The sequence below is a fragment of the Lithobates pipiens genome, unplaced genomic scaffold (genome assembly GCF_037356315.1).
Source record: "Lithobates pipiens isolate NorthernLeopardFrog02 unplaced genomic scaffold, aLitPip1_a1.2 Scaffold_131, whole genome shotgun sequence".
NCBI lineage: Eukaryota > Metazoa > Chordata > Amphibia > Anura > Ranidae > Lithobates > Lithobates pipiens.
In genome coordinates, this window is record NW_027507720.1 from 314229 (window position 1) to 320258 (window position 6030).

Genomic DNA, 6030 nt, shown 5'->3' on the forward strand with positions numbered 1-6030 from the left:
GGAGGTCAGTGGAAGGGAATGGTAGAGAGGGATGGATTGACACTGAATGGAGGTCAGTGGAGGGATTGGTAGAGAGGGGTGGCGGACACTGAATGGAGGTCAGTGGAGGGATTGGTAGAGAGGGGTGGAGGACACTGAATGGAGGGGTGAGGACACTGAATGGAGGTCAGTGGAGGGATTGGTAGAGAGGGGTGGAGGACACTGAATGGAGGTCAGTGGAGGGATTGGTAGAGAGGGGTGGAGGACACTGAATGGAGGTCAGTGGAGGGATTGGTAGAGAGGGGTGGAGGACACTGAATGGAGGTCAGTGGAGGGATTGGTAGAGAGGGGTGGAGGACACTGAATGGAGGTCAGTGGAGGGATTGGTAGAGAGGGGTGGAGGACACTGAATGGAGGTCAGTGGAGGGATTGGTAGAGAGGGGTGGAGGACACTGAATGGAGGTCAGTGGAGGGATTGGTAGAGAGGGGTGGAGGACACTGAATGGAGGTCAGTGGAGGGATTGGTAGAGAGGGGTGGAGGACACTGAATGGAGGTCAGTGGAGGGATTGGTAGAGAGGGGTGGAGGACACTGAATGGAGGTCAGTGGAGGGATTGGTAGAGAGGGGTGGAGGACACTGAATGGAGGTCAGTGGAGGGATTGGTAGAGAGGGGTGGAGGACACTGAATGGAGGTCAGTGGAGGGATTGGTAGAGAGGGGTGGAGGACACTGAATGGAGGTCAGTGGAGGGATTGGTAGAGAGGGGTGGAGGACACTGAATGGAGGTCAGTGGAGGGATTGGTAGAGAGGGGTGGAGGACACTGAATGGAGGTCAGTGGAGGGATTGGTAGAGAGGGGTGGAGGACACTGAATGGAGGTCAGTGGAGGGATTGGTAGAGAGGGGTGGAGGACACTGAATGGAGGTCAGTGGAGGGATTGGTAGAGAGGGGTGGAGGACACTGAATGGAGGTCAGTGGAGGGATTGGTAGAGAGGGGTGGAGGACACTGAATGGAGGTCAGTGGAGGGATTGGTAGAGAGGGGTGGAGGACACTGAATGGAGGTCAGTGGAGGGATTGGTAGAGAGGGGTGGAGGACACTGAATGGAGGTCAGTGGAGGGATTGGTAGAGAGGGGTGGAGGACACTGAATGGAGGTCAGTGGAGGGATTGGTAGAGAGGGGTGGAGGACACTGAATGGAGGTCAGTGGAGGGATTGGTAGAGAGGGGTGGAGGACACTGAATGGAGGTCAGTGGAGGGATTGGTAGAGAGGGGTGGAGGACACTGAATGGAGGTCAGTGGAGGGATTGGTAGAGAGGGGTGGAGGACACTGAATGGAGGTCAGTGGAGGGATTGGTAGAGAGGGGTGGAGGACACTGAATGGAGACCAGTGGAGGGATTGGTAGAGAGGGGTGGAGGACACTGAATGGAGGTCCAGTGGAGGGATTGGTAGAGAGGGGTGGAGGACACTGAATGGAGACCAGTGGAGGGATTGGTAGAGAGGGGTGGAGGACACTGAATGGAGGTCAGTGGAGGGATTGGTAGAGAGGGGTGGAGGACACTGAATGGAGGTCAGTGGAGGGATTGGTAGAGAGGGGTGGAGGACACTGAATGGAGGTCAGTGGAGGGATTGGTAGAGAGGGGTGGAGGACACTGAATGGAGGTCAGTGGAGGGATTGGTAGAGAGGGGTGGAGGACACTGAATGGAGGTCAGTGGAGGGATTGGTAGAGAGGGGTGGAGGACACTGAATGGAGGTCAGTGGAGGGATTGGTAGAGAGGGGTGGAGGACACTGAATGGAGGTCAGTGGAGGGATTGGTAGAGAGGGGTGGAGGACACTGAATGGAGGTCAGTGGAGGGATTGGTAGAGAGGGGTGGAGGACACTGAATGGAGGTCAGTGGAGGGATTGGTAGAGAGGGGTGGAGGACACTGAATGGAGGTCAGTGGAGGGATTGGTAGAGAGGGGTGGAGGACACTGAATGGAGGTCAGTGGAGGGATTGGTAGAGAGGGGTGGAGGACACTGAATGGAGGTCAGTGGAGGGATTGGTAGAGAGGGTGGAGGACACTGAATGGAGGTCAGTGGAGGGATTGGTAGAGAGGGGTGGAGGACACTGAATGGAGGTCAGTGGAGGGATTGGTAGAGAGGGGTGGAGGACACTGAATGGAGGTCAGTGGAGGGATTGGTAGAGAGGGGTGGAGGACACTGAATGGAGGTCAGTGGAGGGATTGGTAGAGAGGGGTGGAGGACACTGAATGGAGGTCAGTGGAGGGATTGGTAGAGAGGGGTGGAGGACACTGAATGGAGGTCAGTGGAGGGATTGGTAGAGAGGGGTGGAGGACACTGAATGGAGGTCAGTGGAGGGATTGGTAGAGAGGGGTGGAGGACACTGAATGGAGGTCAGTGGAGGGATTGGTAGAGAGGGGTGGAGGACACTGAATGGAGGTCAGTGGAGGGATTGGTAGAGGAGGGGTGGAGGACACTGAATGGAGGTCAGTGGAGGGATTGGTAGAGAGGGGTGGAGGACACTGAATGGAGTCCAGTGGAGGGATTGGTAGAGAGGGGTGGAGGACACTGAATGGAGGTCAGTGGAGGGATTGGTAGAGAGGGGTGGAGGACACTGAATGGAGGTCAGTGGAGGGATTGGTAGAGAGGGGTGGAGGACACTGAATGGAGGTCAGTGGAGGGATTGGTAGAGAGGGGTGGAGGACACTGAATGGAGGTCAGTGGAGGGATTGGTAGAGAGGGGTGGAGGACACTGAATGGAGGTCAGTGGAGGGATTGGTAGAGAGGGGTGGAGGACACTGAATGGAGGTCAGTGGAGGGATTGGTAGAGAGGGGTGGAGGACACTGAATGGAGACCAGTGGAGGGATTGGTAGAGAGGGGTGGAGGACACTGAATGGAGGTCAGTGGAGGGATTGGTAGAGGGGGTGGAGGACACTGAATGGAGGTCAGTGGAGGGATTGGTAGAGGGGGGTGGAGGACACTGAATGGAGGTCAGTGGAGGGATTGGTAGAGAGGGGTGGAGGACACTGAATGGAGGTCAGTGGAGGGATTGGTAGAGAGGGGTGGAGGACACTGAATGGAGGTCAGTGGAGGGATTGGTAGAGAGGGGTGGAGGACACTGAATGGAGGTCAGTGGAGGGATTGGCAGAGAGGGGTGGAGGACACTGAATGGAGGTCAGTGGAGGGATTGGTAGAGAGGGGTGGAGGACACTGAATGGAGGTCAGTGGAGGGATTGGTAGAGAGGGGTGGGGGACACTGAATGGAGGTCAGTGGAGGGATTGGTAGAGAGGGGTGGAGGACACTGAATGGAGGTCAGTGGAGGGATTGGTAGAGAGGGGTGGAGGACACTGAATGGAGGTCAGTGGAGGGATTGGTAGAGAGGGGTGGAGGACACTGAATGGAGGTCAGTGGTGGGATTGGTAGAGAGGGGTGGAGGACACTGAATGGAGGTCAGTGGAGGGATTGGTAGAGAGGGGTGGAGGACACTGAATGGAGGTCAGTGGAGGGATTGGTAGAGAGGGGTGGAGGACACTGAATGGAGGTCAGTGGAGGGATTGGTAGAGAGGGGTGGAGGACACTGAATGGAGGTCAGTGGAGGGATTGGTAGAGAGGGGTGGAGGACACTGAATGGAGTCCAGTGGAGGGATTGGTAGAGAGGGGTGGAGGACACTGAATGGAGGTCAGTGGAGGGATTGGTAGAGAGGGGTGGAGGACACTGAATGGAGGTCAGTGGAGGGATTGGTAGAGAGGGGTGGAGGACACTGAATGGAGGTCAGTGGAGGGATTGGTAGAGAGGGGTGGAGGACACTGAATGGAGGTCAGTGGTGGGATTGGTAGGGAGGGGTGGAGGACACTGAATGGAGGTCAGTGGAGGGATTGGTAGAGAGGGGTGGAGGACACTGAATGGAGGTCAGTGGAGGGATTGGTAGAGAGGGGTGGAGGACACTGAATGGAGGTCAGTGGAGGGATTGGTAGAGAGGGGTGGAGGACACTGAATGGAGGTCAGTGGAGGGATTGGTAGAGAGGGGTGGAGGACACTGAATGGAGACCAGTGGAGGGATTGGTAGAGAGGGGTGGAGGACACTGAATGGAGGTCAGTGGAGGGATTGGTAGAGAGGGGTGGAGGACACTGAATGGAGGTCAGTGGAGGGATTGGTAGAGAGGGATGGAGGACACTGAATGGAGGTCAGTGGAGGGATTGGTAGAGAGGGATGGAGGACACTGAATGGAGGTCAGTGGAGGGATTGGTAGAGAGGGGTGGAGGACACTGAGTGGAGGTCAGTGGAGGGATTGGTAGAGAGGGGTGGAGGACACTGAATGGAGGTCAGTGGAGGGATTGGTAGAGAGGGGTGGAGGACACTGAATGGAGGTCAGTGGAGGGATTGGTAGAGAGGGGTGGAGGACACTGAATGGAGACCAGTGGAGGGATTGGTAGAGAGGGGTGGAGGACACTGAATGGAGGTCAGTGGAGGGATTGGTAGAGAGGGGTGGAGGACACTGAATGGAGGTCAGTGGAGGGATTGGTAGAGAGGGATGGAGGACACTGAATGGAGGTCAGTGGAGGGATTGGTAGAGAGGGGTGGAGGACACTGAATGGAGGTCAGTGGTGGGATTGGTAGGGAGGGGTGGAGGACACTGAATGGAGGTCAGTGGAGGGATTGGTAGAGAGGGGTGGAGGACACTGAATGGAGGTCAGTGGAGGGATTGGTAGAGAGGGGTGGAGGACACTGAATGGAGGTCAGTGGAGGGATTGGTAGAGAGGGGTGGAGGACACTGAATGGAGGTCAGTGGAGGGATTGGTAGAGAGGGGTGGAGGACACTGAATGGAGACCAGTGGAGGGATTGGTAGAGAGGGGTGGAGGACACTGAATGGAGGTCAGTGGAGGGATTGGTAGAGAGGGTGGAGGACACTGAATGGAGGTCAGTGGATGGATTGGTAGAGAGGGGTGGAGGACACTGAATGGAGGTCAGTGGAGGGATTGGTAGAGAGGGGTGGAGGACACTGAATGGAGGTCAGTGGTGGGATTGGTAGGGAGGGGTGGAGGACACTGAATGGAGGTCAGTGGAGGGATTGGTAGAGAGGGGTGGAGGACACTGAATGGAGGTCAGTGGAGGGATTGGTAGAGAGGGGTGGAGGACACTGAATGGAGGTCAGTGGAGGGATTGGTAGAGAGGGGTGGAGGACACTGAATGGAGGTCAGTGGAGGGATTGGTAGAGAGGGGTGGAGGACACTGAATGGAGACCAGTGGAGGGATTGGTAGAGAGGGGTGGAGGACACTGAATGGAGGTCAGTGGAGGGATTGGTAGAGAGGGGTGGAGGACACTGAATGGAGGTCAGTGGAGGGATTGGTAGAGAGGGATGGAGGACACTGAATGGAGGTCAGTGGAGGGATTGGTAGAGAGGGATGGAGGACACTGAATGGAGGTCAGTGGAGGGATTGGTAGAGAGGGGTGGAGGACACTGAGTGGAGGTCAGTGGAGGGATTGGTAGAGAGGGGTGGAGGACACTGAATGGAGGTCAGTGGAGGGATTGGTAGAGAGGGGTGGAGGACACTGAATGGAGGTCAGTGGAGGGGATTGGTAGAGAGGGGTGGAGGACACTGAATGGAGACCAGTGGAGGGATTGGTAGAGAGGGGTGGAGGACACTGAATGGAGGTCAGTGGAGGGATTGGTAGAGAGGGGTGGAGGACACTGAATGGAGGTCAGTGGAGGGATTGGTAGAGAGGGATGGAGGACACTGAATGGAGGTCAGTGGAGGGATTGGTAGAGAGGGATGGAGGACACTGAATGGAGGTCAGTGGAGGGATTGGTAGAGAGGGGTGGAGGACACTGAGTGGAGGTCAGTGGAGGGATTGGTAGAGAGGGGTGGAGGACACTGAATGGAGGTCAGTGGAGGGATTGGTAGAGAGGGGTGGAGGACACTGAATGGAGGTCAGTGGAGGGATTGGTAGAGAGGGGTGGAGGACACTGAATGGAGGTCAGTGGAGGGATTGGTAGAGAGGGGTGGAGGACACTGAATGGAGGTCAGTGGAGGGATTGGTGAGAG